This window comes from Saccopteryx leptura, chromosome 1, assembly GCF_036850995.1.
Source record: "Saccopteryx leptura isolate mSacLep1 chromosome 1, mSacLep1_pri_phased_curated, whole genome shotgun sequence".
Taxonomy (NCBI): domain Eukaryota; kingdom Metazoa; phylum Chordata; class Mammalia; order Chiroptera; family Emballonuridae; genus Saccopteryx; species Saccopteryx leptura.
The window spans coordinates 158,941,067-158,956,207 of record NC_089503.1 but is presented as its reverse complement, the minus strand read 5'-3'; the positions used below and the strand labels follow the sequence as shown (position 1 = coordinate 158,956,207).

General features: G+C 44.1%; 1 protein-coding gene across 4 annotated transcripts in view; it reads right to left on the bottom strand.

The window, feature by feature from the left end:
• DAB2 (DAB adaptor protein 2) overlaps positions 1–15,141 on the bottom strand; it is a 168,733-nt gene that overhangs the window by 42,877 nt on the left and 110,715 nt on the right. The window contains exon 1 of one of the 4 annotated variants that reach the window (XM_066378570.1): positions 11,800–12,069. The exons of 2 other annotated variants lie outside the window; for them this stretch is intronic. The gene's annotated coding sequence lies outside the window, so the exon portion shown is untranslated. Of the gene's footprint in view, positions 1–11,799; positions 12,070–15,141 lie in introns of those variants that run through there. One more of the 4 variants, XM_066378542.1, reaches the window with a different exon arrangement.

Below are 15,141 nucleotides of genomic sequence, written 5' to 3'. Positions count from 1 at the left end.
TGCAATCACAAAGGCTAAGAGCGCCTACAAAGTGAACATGTCTGAGAAATAAGAGAATGCCGCCCACAGCGAGCTTTTGACACCATTGCACCTTAGACACCATAAATTGATAAGCACCGATCCAGAGTTATTGAGAAAAGCTGTTGATATATTAAAACATGAACAGTAAATGAGGAAATAAATGATAAGTAAGCTTTGAAAAAACTCTTTGGTGCAAGGATTTTGAAAGTTGATCAGCGTATGGTCTACGCTGGTTTCCGGACTGGTGTTCTTGGAGCCACTGGCTTCTGTGCGGATAGTAATAAGTTGTCAACCTGATTTAAGCATTTTTAAAAGGCCTAGTGGAAATCACATCTGTACCTACAATACAACTTTCCATGCAAAATTACAAAACAGGTGTCTTTGATTTGGGCAAAAATTGTGTTAAGTCAAAGTGATAACTTTAATTATTTAGTGTTGAGCCAAAGGTCTCATCTATTTTCTCAATTTGTATTCGTTCTTTAGCAAACAGTTTAGCAAATATTTTTAAAATAGGAGAAACAGAAGGACAATAAGGATGAAACATCAAGTTGAAAACTGTTCACCAGTGTTGTTATTAGCCAGGTGATTACACCGTCGGGACAGATGGATGTATGAGCTCAGACGATACTCCACTGGTACACGTTAAACCAAGGACTTGAAAAGACCACACCATCTGGAGAATTTCAGCAACAGCTTGTCTGCTTTTCTCGGGCCCTGAGCAGATATAAACTAGAGGAACATATGGATATTACTCATTATAAATAACCTTAAGGTTTTCTGAAAAAGGATTCAGAACTGTTTTATTTATACTAACAGATGATAAGGCAAGCTGACGTTTCCCATTTTGCTTACTCTATAAAAATTTACAATTAACGTTGCAGATGAGTAGCTTGAATCATTCATTCATCTGGTCACCTGGTTATTGTTTGTTGAACACCTACTGTGTGCTGAGCACTGTTTTATGCTGGATATGGAGTGACAAAATAGTCATGGTCTTGGCTCTCAGGGGCTTACTAGGCAGAGAAGAGAGAACAGCGAGTAATAGTTACAACTAAGTGCTTAAGGGGACATGTGTCTGATTAAGGTAGAAAGCTTCATTGCCATTAATAATGTCTCATAAGAGCAAGATTACTGCTATATACTTCAAGGAATTTTATATAAATTACTTTCTTAATAATACCAACCATGAAAAGATGCAAATTTTGTCTTAAGAGTTTAATTACCTTACTCAACAGACAGTTTTAAAATTCTGACATTTACTTGAAACATTCGCTAGAAGGGGGATATGTACATTTGATGTTTGGGCGTTTCCTACAACCCTGTTGTAATCTGGAAGACTGTCTGGGTGATGGAGCCAGGGGGAGGGAAGAATCTTATGATCACTAGGTTATGAAAGAATGCCAGTGATGTTTCCTGTAAAGTTATCTTAAAATCCTAAGTTCTGAATCAACACTGTTTTCATAAACACCAGAAAGAAACACGACACTCATTTGGCATTCAGTTTTCACACTGCAGAAGTGTAAGCAATTCAGAGATGACACAAACTTCTACATTCTAGAACCAGACATGTTATTTGGCGTTTTTAAAAGCCAGATTTTCTAAAAGTATGATAGTATCAGTTTTAGATCAGGCCAAACCACTGAATTGCAGATTTAAATGAAGCAATGGCATGAAAATGTAATCGCCATCCGTCCACACCCTGTCGTGGCTTTGGTTATTTAAGAAGCACACGCTAGTTACAAGAGCTTCAGAAAGGGACTATCAGCTAACTCTCGGTTAATGTGAGTCTTCAAGAGAAAATGGACTTTATTACCACCCCAAAAGAAAGCCCTCAACCAGTGTTGGCTGCAGGATGAATTAAAACTCCTAATCTTAAAACAAGACACGGTTGCATTCATTGTTTCTGTTTAAGAGTTTTTGCAGAGAAAACTGAACATTTGTATCTCCACACACTGTCTGTACACAGAACAGCAGTTGTTTTGCGTATGGACATACCTAAAAGATCCACAGCAGACTTCTCTGTGGCTTAGCACGAAGCTAAGATTTTATCTCAGACTGTTCATGTCTCCCGAAACTGGCAAACCTCTGACCCTCTATTTTCCACAATTACCCTTTATTTTCATACCTTTCCTTCCTCCTCATCAATTTTTTCTTAGTTCTAGCGTTCCTCTCCAATCCTGCCTCATTGCCACCCTAAGTCTCTGTTTCTAAACAAGCGATACTATCTTGCTCCTCACAACTAACCAACCAGTGTTATTTTGATTATTATCTAGACACATGGCAGAAGTACTTTTGAATATATTCAGAATACTTGAGATAAAGAAAATCTTTGTGGGATAAATTCTTCCTTCATCTTCTCAAAAAGATTCAATGAGAATCTAAATTGTAAGAGGCTCTAGTTGTACCTGCCCTACACTGATGGCTGAGTTAGTGTAGTAGTGCCCCCTCAGACGTCATGGCCTTCCTGATTCACATGAACCAGGCATCAGTGTTCAATTCCAAGATTCACAGTCAACCTGTGATTCAAAGTCCTTCATAATTAGGATGCACAGTATATCAGCATATGTATGTATGTACATAATCACTTGTTTCTTGGAGAAGCTAATTTCTTTCATTTACTTTGGACACACATATACACACATCATGCTTTCTCATGTGGCCTCCTTATGCTGTCACACTTGTAATACTTACTGTCTTTACCTACTTGAATTTGTCATTCAAAGTCCACTCCAGGTGTGTTGTCTTAGGGGCATCCTCTCTGACCTCTCATCAGCCCTACCATTTTCCTAAAGTTTCCATGACTTATTGTTTCCCTCTGTTTCACATTGAACCCTTCTCCCAACTCAGGGAAGTTTTGAGGCCAGAGAATCCTTTGTTCTACGTTTCCAAGCCCCACGCAGTCTGATAAAAAGCAGTGCACGGAAAACTTTAGGGGTGATACATATTGCTCATTTGCTCCTAAATATTCAGTTAAGCCAAACTTTTCTCTACTTTGACTGCTGACTTTTTATGAAATACAGGTTTTTCTTCAACTGCTAAGAAATCTCCACTCATATTCGTCCTACCCATATAGCTTGGTTCATTGATCCGATCCAGCATTCTGGCTTCCTGATTTAACAGAGATCTACTGCTTAACAAATAAAGATCTAAGTTCTCACCCGACATCCAAGGCTCAGTACAATCCACCTCTTCTTTCTGAACGATATCACCTTTTACCTCTCTGCCATCTGTACTTTCTCTTGGCCAAACTGCTTGTGAGCACAGCCATTTGTAGTTCAAAGCCCAAGATTCTAATCTCTAATCTGTGTTGCCTCCTCAAAGCCAGACTTCCAGTTCTTTAGATGCATATTTGCTCAGGTGCTTCTCCACTGAAAGCATTTTCCTTCCTCTCTGACTTCTATCATTCCAATAAAGGCCATGCACATTATCACACTGTTGTCCATTTTTCCTCTGGACCTTTCTCTTTGCTACTTTATTATAGGTGCAACCATATGCTAGTTGAGTAGTTGTCATTTTCTTGAAATTTCTTGTAGGCAGCAATTGTTGACATGGGTGTGTCCACCGGCAGGTGTTAGGTAAATGTTACAATCCAACTTTCAACTACAAAAAACTTTTAAACATTGAGAACTTTAGCCAAATCCCAAAGAACAAGTTACCAGGCAGTTAAGTAGGCATCTACACATCAAGATAGCTTTCAGAAGATGGCTTGGTCACTGACTAAAATTACCATCTCAATTCAAGTACATGTATGTTTCTGAAAAGACTAAGTTATAGTTAACCTTTGGTCCAGACAGAAATCAATATTAAATCTCCTTATTATCAACCAGCTAAAGATGGAAGAGCCTGTTCTATCAGTTACATATTTGTTTTCTACTTCAGAAATGAGGTTGCATTTAAGATGTTGACTTTAGAGGCAAAGGTTAAAAAAAAACCCCAAACAAGAAATAATACATCCACTCCCTCAATGCTGATGTAACTAATTCACAACTGAGACTCTCCTTTAAAGGACAGGTATTTGAGCACCTACTATGTGTAGCATTCTGACTTCTGATCCTCTAACCTGGAGGTCAATTACATGTTTCTTATCTCAACACTATGCCCCAAAACCAAACTGGTTCAGCATTCTTCATATGAGTGTACCAGCCCTGAAACAAAGGTTTAAACACATTTGGCTTATTTCTGTTTTGCACTCAATGGAAGCAAAAAAGTACTTTTGCATCTGTATTACATATTACAGATGAGAACAGGTCTTGACCCCCTAGAACAGGGGTCGGGAACATTTTTGGCTGGGAGAGCCATGAATGCCACATATTTTAAAATGTAATTCCATGAGAGCCATACAACGATCCGTGTACGTTATGCATTATCCAATAAAAATTTGGTGTTGTCCCGGAGGACGGCTGTGATTGGCTCCAGCCACCCGCAACCATGAACATGAGCAGTAGGAAATGAATGGATTGTAATACATGAGAATGTTTTATATATATGTTTTATATGAGCACCTACTATGTGTAGCATTCTATGCTACACATAGTAGGTGCTCATATATATAATATATATATATATTTTTTTTTTTTTACAGAGACAGAGAGAGAGTCAGAGAGAGGGATAGATAGGGACAGACAGACAGGAACGGAGAGAGATGAGAAGCATCAATCATTAGTTTTTCGTTGGGACACCTTAGTTGTTCATTGATTGCTTTCTTACATGTGCCTTGACCGTGGGGCTACAGCAGACTGAGTAACCCCTTGCTCAAGACAGTGACCTTGGGTCCAAGCTGGTGAGCTTCTGCTCAAATCAGATTAGTTGGCGCTCAAGCTGGTGACCTCGGGGTCTCGAACCTGGGTCCTCCGCATCCCAGTCCGAAACTCTATCCACTGTGCCACCACCTGGTCAGGCGAGAATGTTTTCTATTTTTAACGTTATTATTATTATTTTTATTTTTTTTTGTATTTTTCTGAAGCTGGAAATGGGGAGAGACAGTCAAACAGACTCCCGCATGCGCCCGACCGGGACCCACCCGGCACGCCCACCAGGGGTGACGCTCTGCCCACCAGGGGGCGATGCTCTGCCCCTCTGGGGGCGTCGCTCTGTTGCGACCAGAGCCACTCTAGCGCCTGGGGCAGAGGCCGAGGAGCCATCGCCAGCGCCCGGGCCACCTTTGCTCCAATGGAGCCTCGGCTGCGGGAGGGGAAGAGAGAGACAGAGAGGAAGGAGAGGGGGAGGGGTGGAGAAGCAGATGGGCGCTTCTATGTGCCTTGGCTGGGAATCGAACCTGGGACTTCTGCACGCCAGGCTGATGCTCTACCACTGAGCCAACCGGCCAGGGCCCGTTATTATTTTTTTTAATTAAAGATTTGTCTGCAAGCCAGATACAGCCATCAAAAAAGCCACATCTGGCTCACGATCCATAGGTTCCCAACCCTTTCCCTAGGAAGACACTTAAAATATGAAAAATAAATTAGGTTATTTGGGTGAAATGTTTAGAACAATGAGGGCAGCTGCTCTAATATGGTGATATTTAGTAAAGTTATTCTTCACTTTCTAGTCATTTGGGTGTGGATTAACTCTAGACCTCAGGAGGACTCCACCATCCTGCCCAGATGAGATTTATGAGCTAATATTTGTGTGCCTGCACCGAGCTATAAAGCATTGCTGCATTTTTCTGCTTGACCCTTATATTTAATAACTTCAAGATATGTAAGAAGGATAGTTGTCTAATTGTCTGCTTGACTATAGTCATCTCTAGATTTTAGCTTGCCTAAAGCTCACAAGCAATGAGAACAAGAGCGCTTGTTAAGAGCAGCTTAGCTGTTACACAGAGACCAGTCATTCTAGAACAGGTACATTTCTGAAGCAGCAGCACAGAAGTATTTTTCATGGCTTCACCGTTCATTTGAAGTTCGAGGCCACTCATTTTACTGATGGAAAAAAACAAAACTCAAGAGTTACACCTCTTATCTTAAACGGCAAAGCTGGGCTGTGAACAGTCATTAGTAGTTCGGAGCCCACACTTCTCTCCCCTAACTTATGCTGCCTCCTCAAAGCCAAGCTTCTAGATGACATCCTTGTTTTTTCAGGTCTGAGATGTGATCTTGGCTAAGCACCGGTTTCTGATTAACATCAGTCATTCTTCGGACTGTTTTGCAAGGTGGATGAGGCAACTACGGGTCAGAGACATTGAGCAGCACTGCCAGGGAATGGCAGGCTTGTATTCTACATTCTTGGCTCCACAGGAAGTAGACTTTCATCCCAATTTCCACTCACTGGAAATTTCTCCATTGCCAACCGAGCACATACTTCACATAATAGGAACTTAGTAAATATTCAGCTAAACACCAAGATTCAAATCGGAAAGACTCATGCTTGCATTCTGGCTCTACCGCTTCAGATATGACCCTGGGCAAACTGATATCGACTGATGTTACTAGGAGTAAAAAAAGGGAGACATCGTTTCTACCTTAAGTTATTTAAAGTGAAAGTCAAATGGGAGAATGGAACATTACTTCATAAACCATAAAACTCTATAAAAACCAAGTGCTGTCGATTCATTTACCATAATGGAAAGGCCTTCATCTGCACTCTGGGCATGGCATGAAAAACAAAATAAAAATTTTATAGGTTAGAGAAAACCATCTGGTTCAAGGGTAATGATCTAGTTTACTGGAATATTTTTTTTTAAGAAGTAACTGGGACAGTCTTTTAATAAATGGAGATCAATTATGCTCTTTAAAAACCCCAGAGGAGGGGAAAGGCTTTGGAAGAGAGGTAGTAATATAAAACTAAGGAGTACTTTGGTTGCCCTAGGATCGAGAAAGCAATACTTGAGGTAGCAGGAAAAATGTCAAGGTCTGTGTTTTGTTTCGTCTTGCTGCATCCCAAGATTCAGTTGAACGGAGCTATATTTAAGTGCTTTTGCTTTATTATTTCCATATCTGTAGGCATTCAGATACTTTGTTATGCTTCCCACTGAACAACTAAATTATGAAACAACTGAATTATGAAAGTTACTCTTAGACCAGGCGTTATGCTTGCTGAAATAGACAGCTGGATGGACCCTATTGCTAGAGTCTGGGTCAGTGGTTCTGGGATGGGAACCAAGAATTTGCATGTTTAACAAGTTCCCAAGTTATCGTTCGCCCAGGGACCACACTCTGAGAACCCCTGTCTCAGACGAGTTCTCTGGAGCTGGTGAAATCCACGCCACACCAACCAAGTTCCAAAGTTGAAGACTGAATTAATTTGATTAGTAAGTGAGAATTTACTGGCAGTGTGTCTGTCACATAAAGACCTAAGTCTATTAGCCTGTAATCTTTTGCATCACATTGCTAGGGAGAAACGGGGTAGCTTCTTACCCGGAAAAAAACCCTTCACCACATATCCCTCACCCAAGCTTCTGGTTGTACAGGGCATCAAACCCTGATTTTCCAGGCCTGTTACTCTCTATGCTACCTGATCCCTTTACTCTGTGGGTACCTAAAAATCTAAGTGACAACCCTTGTGCACTCTGCTTCCTGGTAACTTCCCTGCAGGTGAACACTCCCCCTTCCCGGCTCACCCAGAGTTGTTACCAGTTTAAAGCAGTTCACGTTGCCATAAGTTGTACGTTGTGACAGCAGACAAAAATTGCCAGGCTGCTTCTATACTGAGGCAATAGCTTTTATGTTCCTGAAATTGCATAAGCCTTAATGTTTTGTTTTCTTGATGATGTAACAATTAGTTAAGAGTTAGAAAATTAAGTAGTAGGATCCAAATAAGTTTAGAAGGAGAGGAAAAGGATGAGGTGGGTAGAGAGAAGATTCTACCTCATTTAATAAAAAAAAATAACTTCCATTTTTAGGCCAGGAAGCAATTTGTTCAGATTTTGCTTACCCTAGAGTGCCAGGCTTCCTTCCAAGGTAAGAGAAGGATTCAGGAAGGGGAATAACCATGGCAACATGCCCAGCTAAGTGGGCAACCATCGTACGGGGCCGCCTGCACCCAGAAGACATTTTATTTCTAGCCTAGTCACTCAGTTTAGTACGGATGGCCCCTCCCTTCCCACTTCCTTCTACTAGAATGCTGACTTCAGGGGGAAGGGCTGCCCCCTCTCTGTAGGGAGTCTCAGAGGGGGGTGGGGCAGGCTTCAATGACACCAGACCCAACTCAGGCTTCCAGGGAGAGAACAGAGAGTAACTCCCTGTCTGTTCTAGCGTGAGCACAGCAAACACGCTGGCTTTGTTCATATTAAGTGCTTGAATGATTAACATCTTTCAGGTAGACAAATGGTGTTCAATTTTGATGACAAAAAAAAAATTCTCCATTCTGTCCTCAGTTCTCACAAAGATTACATAATCTAGTCATTCAAGGGGCAAAACCAAAACACAATATAATTCCTGAGTTAGATAGAATAAAGTATGTTAAGCATGTTAAATGAAGTCTTCCCAACAAAGCTAGGGGCAGGTACAATAACGTTCTCCTGATAAGGAAACCAAATTACAGAGAGGTTACGCAATTGGCCTAAAGTCAGCTAAGCAGCAGAGGTGTAGCTGGGATATCAATGAAGTCAGTGAGAGGCAATGGGACTCCAGGGTTCACACTCTCAACTGCTCCCCAGTAGAGCGAGGTAGAAGGAGACCTGCCCAGGCCAGCCCTGTGGGCCCATGCTCAACATCACTGGCTTCCAGCTTCAGAAATCAGCATGTTTTTTAAAGAGGAGACTTGATGAGCTGCTTCCCTTCTGATTCACACAATCGGTCGAGTCAGGAAATGTCCCCATGAGTGAAGTTTCCCTTGAACACACCTACCTGAGGCTACAGCTATGTCCTCTAAATGTGATCTCAGTGGCATGCTTCAATTTGGGAATTACACAGCAGCACCAAGGGCGAATTTTAAAAGACCATGTCCTGTTACTGGGGTGTTTCATGTGGCCAGGCTGGCTCTGTTTGGAGAGTAGGAACCCAACATGCTCAGTCAGTTATTGAAACCTCCCCAACCGGTCTGCGCCCAGGCCTCTTACCCAGGGAGGCATGCTCTGAGGACCAGGTGGGCCACTGTACACCCTGGGAAGCCCAGTCTGCAGCAGTCTTCTCCAGGAGTTCACCATCTTAACTTTGTCTTTAAGAAGAGCATGGATTAAACCCTTAAGTCACAAGAGACTGAGGAAGAGAAATACATGAAGCCTTCAAAACTACCCAGGTAAAAAACATGTTGGTGAGGGGAAGGGGAGGGAGGAGAGGGAGGGAGAGGGGGGAGGGGAGAGCACAAAGAAAACTAGATAGAAGGTGACAGAAGACAATTTGACTTTGGGTGATGGGTATGCACCATAATTAAATGTCAAAATAACCTGGAGATGTTTTCTCTGAACATATGTACCCTGATTTATTAATGTCACCCCATTAAAATTAATAAAAAAAAACCATATTGGTGGTAGCAGGCTTAGGCTTCGGGACATATGTGTGTGGGATGCAGGGGATGGGGTGGGGGTGGGGAGCAGTGGTACCGCACTTGCTGGCCCACCAGGAACCTGTCTCCACAAAGCTTCCTCCAGCCCAGAACCAGTCAGCTAGGTGTGTGCTCTCCTACTCTCTTAATCTCCAGGTAATCGAGGCACGGCCAAGGAGGCCCATAAATGCCACCTCTATCCAGCTGATCAGCAGCTTCCAGAGGTCCCTGTACCACCTTCATAGCAACAAGTGTCTTAAAAGCACTTTCCTTCCACCCAAACGATGTAACTAAAATCCATTCAAACTTTTAAGCAAGGCAACAAATAGACTCAATGCATAAGAATTTGGACTTCTAATTGAATCTAAAACTATACAAAGTCTTGCATGGAAATGCAGACTCTGGGTTGTCTTTAAGAAATTAGGCAAGGCTTTTAACAAGCACATGCTGCCTTCTCTCCCCTAGATCTGCAAGTGAAGATCAACTGTGTCCAAGATCACAGGGATGGCAACAATGTATGTGTGACAGTTTCAAGTCAGAAAAAGTTCCTTACCATCTACTCCTTCTGGTCATACATTAAAATGTAGGAGGGCACAGCTTAGGAAGAACTGGTCTCTAGGCAGTTATCAGATAAGAAGGGATAGAGATGGCAGTGGGAAGAAAAGGGAGAAGTTAAGTTGTTCAAGAACAACAGGAAAAATAACCTAATCTGCTTTAAGAGGAAACTGATGAAGAATTTATAAGAAGCAATTTGGCTGAGAAATACACATTGGAAAATGCTACTAGGTCTCCTTTGTGTTTTCTCAAGACTGTCCATAGCCCACACTCTGTGTCGTATCATGTGGCACTGATTACTGCCGCATACCCTGCACTGTATCAAAAAGGTCTTTCCCCAGAAACTAAGGAGACCTCAATTCCAAATACTCGTGAATTCTCAAGTCAATAAACTTTCTTACAGTGTCATTGAGGCTTATCTGCCTCCAGTGAGGGACACACAGAACCTAGGGTGGGTGGGTACGAGGCCCAGAGAAGAGCAGCCTAATCAAGGTCTGGCTGCTGGTGCAGGAGACAAGCATGGAGATGTCACAGAGCATGGAGACAAGCCATTTGGTGGCTGCGGTGCTCTCCCATCCCAGCTAGTTCCACCCTCTCCAACAGCCAGTAGATGCTGTGGGGAGCCAACCTCTGGCCGACAAGGGAGGTCAATCACACATCCCATCAAAGCCATTCCAAGAGCCTTATCAGATGTCCTAAGGGCATTTCTGTAACTGCCAGCTCTCCCCAGCCATTCTTTCTGTTTAAGTTAGTTCCTCCTGTGTCTCCTCCCCACTCCCCTGCTCTGCCTGATTAGGGCCAGAAATTCTTTCATTAAGTCACTTTATAGTGCAATAACAACATTTACTATTCACGAAGTCGCCCCTCCGTAATGTTTAAGTCTTTCCATGTGTCTGGAAGCCTATTTCTGCTCTGCTCACTTTACCCGGAGCCTCTCTTCCTTCCAAATACAAACTGGAGAGAAAGAGGAAAAGGTGGGGGGTGGCTGGGGTGGAGATAACATCCAGATTCTTGAAGTATTTTTAATCCAGTTAAATTTCCCTTCGTACTCCAGCAGCTCCCTGCTGAAACCGACTGGGGACCCGAATTCCAGGCTAAGAATTAAGTCGAAAAGAAAGGCTGGCAGAAACAAGTAACAGAGTCAGCTCTATGCTGCGAAACCGCTATGCGGACTGGGGCTGCAAGGCTTTTAACCCATTCATTTTTCCCCTAGTCTGGAATCTCACTTGGGCTTTCCAGCCGGCTTCCAGCGAGCAGGCAAACAGCCTTGCACCGCTCTGGGCGCCGTGGATTTCAAACAAGTTGGTTTGGTCTCTTGGGCAGATACTTTCTTAACCGGGTGTAAGACAAAGTTCACATTCTAATGCCACTGGTTGTCAGCCACACCAGGAAAAAGCTTCTCCGTGGGCACACCAGGTCCCCAGTCTTTGTCACACGGCAAAAAATAAACACCCTTGGAGGAGTGAGCGAGGCGGTCCGCAGCCACCCCGGAGCCCCTGCCCAGGCTGCCCGCAGAGCCTTTAAACAAGCGTGCACACACACGCACACACACGAAAGGGAGGCGCTTGTGAAATGTCACAAGCTGGACATCTGGAGTACGACCCCAAAGGTAAAGGCATTCCACGGGCGCATTCCTGGGATGTCAGGCCGCGCGGCGCTGGCTCTCCAGAGCGCACCGCCCCGTTTCCGAGATGCCCCGGCGGCCCCCCGTCTGCACCCCGAAGGAGGGAACAAGCAAGGGAGGGAAGGAGGTCGCAGAAAAATGGAGCCAGAGGGGAGAGGGGTTGGGAAGCTACTCACAGGCTAGCTAGTGCCCTCGCGAAGCCAGCATGACCCGCTCGCGCCGAGCCTCCAGCACCGCGCAGCCCGCCGCGGCCGCGCTTAAATAGCCGCCGGCCCGGGAGCCTCCGCCGCGCGGCCACTCCCGGCGAGATATGGTTGTAATCAGATGCTGGCAGCTGAGGACTCCCCAGGAATGCGCCGGGATGTTTTTGCTGCCTGGGCTCGGTAACTCCCCCTCAACGTGTCTGCTGAGTCTTCCAAACTTAACTGTTTATTAACTCGTGCCGCAGCCCTCGCACAGGACCCGGCTGCGCTCGGCGCGCGGGCCCCGCCAGCGGGGGGCGATCGCAGCGAGCCCCGCGGCGGCCGGGCGGGCGGGAGGGGGCCCCGGGCCGGGCCGGGCCGCGGGAGCCGGCAGGGTGCAAATGAGGACAGGAAGGGGAAACTCCGCGGGGGGGACCCCGACTTTCGTCCCGCCGATTCCTTCCCGGGCCGCCGCTTGGAGTGATGTGGCACAGCGAGTCATCTCAGCCCGTCGGGTCTCCCGGAACAAAGGGCTGCCTTCACTCTCGACTCCCCTGGCTGGAGGCAGCTCCCCGCTCATATCCGCCGTTCCTGTGATTGCCTCCTTCCAAGGAATCGGAGCCTCTTCCATCACAGATGGGGGTGAACTTAAAGTGGTGGGGGATCTGCGCGTGTATATATGTAAAACTTGCTGTATTTATGTATGAAATATAACCCTGTATATACAGGTATTCAAGCAGTACTCTTTCTATGAAATTGACATAAACAACAATGTTCATGTTGATAAAGCCTGTCTAAATAAGCTATATATCTGATATAAACTGATAACATACTGGCTTCTCTTGCAGAGTATGAACAATCCATGTTGCAGACGTGTAACATGACTTGATCTGTACAAATTTCCATAGCATTTCCTATACTTCTATGAGAAGTTGGGAATATGAGAAATAAAGGATTTGAAAATGTTGACGTACAGGGCCGAGCAGCAGAGGCATACCTTAGTGAGCCTTAACAAACTGGGAATTCATTGTCTTCATATTTTAAAATCATGGACACTTGCAAAACATTCCCCAGAAGCCCTGGCGCTTTTTAAGAATGGTGAAATTATTCTGGTGAAAAGCATGTCTATGTCCATTCCATCCCCCCCCCCCCCATATTTCCATGCTTTAAGTCGGAGACAGTGCATATTAAATGTGAAAACGCCAAATTGTGAGTTGGGTGGGAAGGGGTTATTGATTTGACAGAGTAAGCAACATACAGTGGGTTTGCATTTTACCTCTGGAAATGGGGTTCAAATCAGGCTCATGGGACACCAAGGATGTATTTTGTGGTCCAATCCTGGCCCTGACTGCAAAGCCACTGTGTAATTTGGGGCAGCTCTATGTGAGTGGCAGCCCTGCTCTCACGTAGGTCAGACTTGGAAGAGCCAGGGTGCCAGAGGCATAGAGCGCCCAGCCTGGTGACAATGAGAACACCGCCTCTCCTGGATTTTGCTGTTTCTGCCACCTGTGTCACACCCTCACTCCTGGGGCTGTCAGGGTAAGGAGGGTTTTGCTGAGAGTAGTCAGTAATCCTCTGAGGTAGTTTGCCATTATTAAGAAGAAAAAGAAAGACTTTGTGTGAATAACAAGAGGTATACAAACTTTAGTCTTAGGGTGGTATTCACAACATCTGTGCAAAGGATTTTGATTCTAGTACATTTTAGGACAGGGCACCTTGCTATTCAGAGGAATGGCTTCACTTCTTAGGCTAAGTAGCTGAAGAAATGACAGCTGACCTCAGGCAGATAAAGGCTTCGACAGCTAAAAACCAAGACACAAACGAGTCTCTATTAACCCTCAGCCTTCAATGCTTTCTCAACTCAGAAGTGACCACCCCCCCAACCTAGTTTTCAAATCAGAAAACTCTTACTGAGAAACGTTAGCTTATGTTTGCTCTACCCCACCAAATGGAAAGGAAGCCAGAGGAAGAAAATGATTTCATCTGCAATGAGCTGCAGTTTCAAGAAAAGGCTTTGATGAAAACCGTTCATTTATGAGCAGCGAGCTCACACAGACCAACAGCTTCAAATGGACATCTCTGTCATCTCACACAGGAATCTCAAGAGTCCGCAGTGGAGAACTCTATTTGAAGTGTATTTTTATTCTCTAAGGCGCTGATATTGTTTCTGGCAGTCCTTCAGTATCCTGCTCATATAAGGAAAAAAAAAAAAAGAAAGAAAACCATTTTAACCCTCTTATCCCTGGCTGGACAACAACTCCTGTTCCATCGAAGTTGTTCACTTCTCCGTAGGTCTACAATGAACATCCTTACAGCTGGATAATCAGCCAAACCCACCTGTGATCTTTTCCTATCACAACTGAAGTGAATGTTTAGAAAACAAAGGCGATAAAAATTCAATGCAATGCTTAAAATTCTGGTCCTTGCATGACTCTCCCCCTGCACAAAACCTGCTGTGAGGGAGAAGGGAAAAAAACCCAAAACCGACGGCTGCATTCCCAGCCTAGGAAAGGGGTAGTTAATCCCGTGATGGCTTGCTGAAGAATGCATGGTTTATTATTAAAGTAATCTCTTAAGATTTTTCTGGAATGTGCTTCCACAGCAACTCTGCCTGAGTGAACTATCCTATGTGTGTGTCTTTTCTTCCATAATTAAGCTATTTTTCCCCCTTTACCTCCCAGACATAATGCTTTCTTGCTCCCTTCTCCAGACCTTCTGCGACCTGTCTCCCTACTGCTCTTGTCCCTCTTAAACAGCCATTTTAACCCTGTCATTTCCCATGAGCTACACATGGCACTTTGGACTTGGCCATAGGTAAACTGTGCAGCTTGATGCCTCACTGAACACTACTAGATATTTAAATCGAATGAGGACTGGTTGAAGTCTGTGGACCTAGCAATGTCATGCCCCACCCCCGTCCCCACTCTGCAGTATCATAAAAAATGAATAAAATAGCTATTGTTCTCATAAAATGTTCTTTGACCTTGACAAGTCCTGCACATTGTTAGATGCAGAGAAACTGGCCCTGTCAGATTTGGCTGTTGGCAAGGCAGGGCAAGTATTGGAGGCTTTCCCCTATCTGTGTATCTATCTCTGTATCTATGTATCTAACTAAAATTGAATATATTTGGAGGGTAGTGTAGCTGAAGACAGCCTGTGCTTGTTTTGGTTTGTAGGTTGCTTTTGTCTGTGTTCTTGGTTACACCGGTATTGCACCTCAGAGCTCAATGCTTATTATTTGCTTGTGATATGAAATATTAGTAAAACTCAAATGGCACTTGAAAAGTTGGAATGTTGTAAAGTGAAGAACACTGAACCATTCAATATGATACAGTT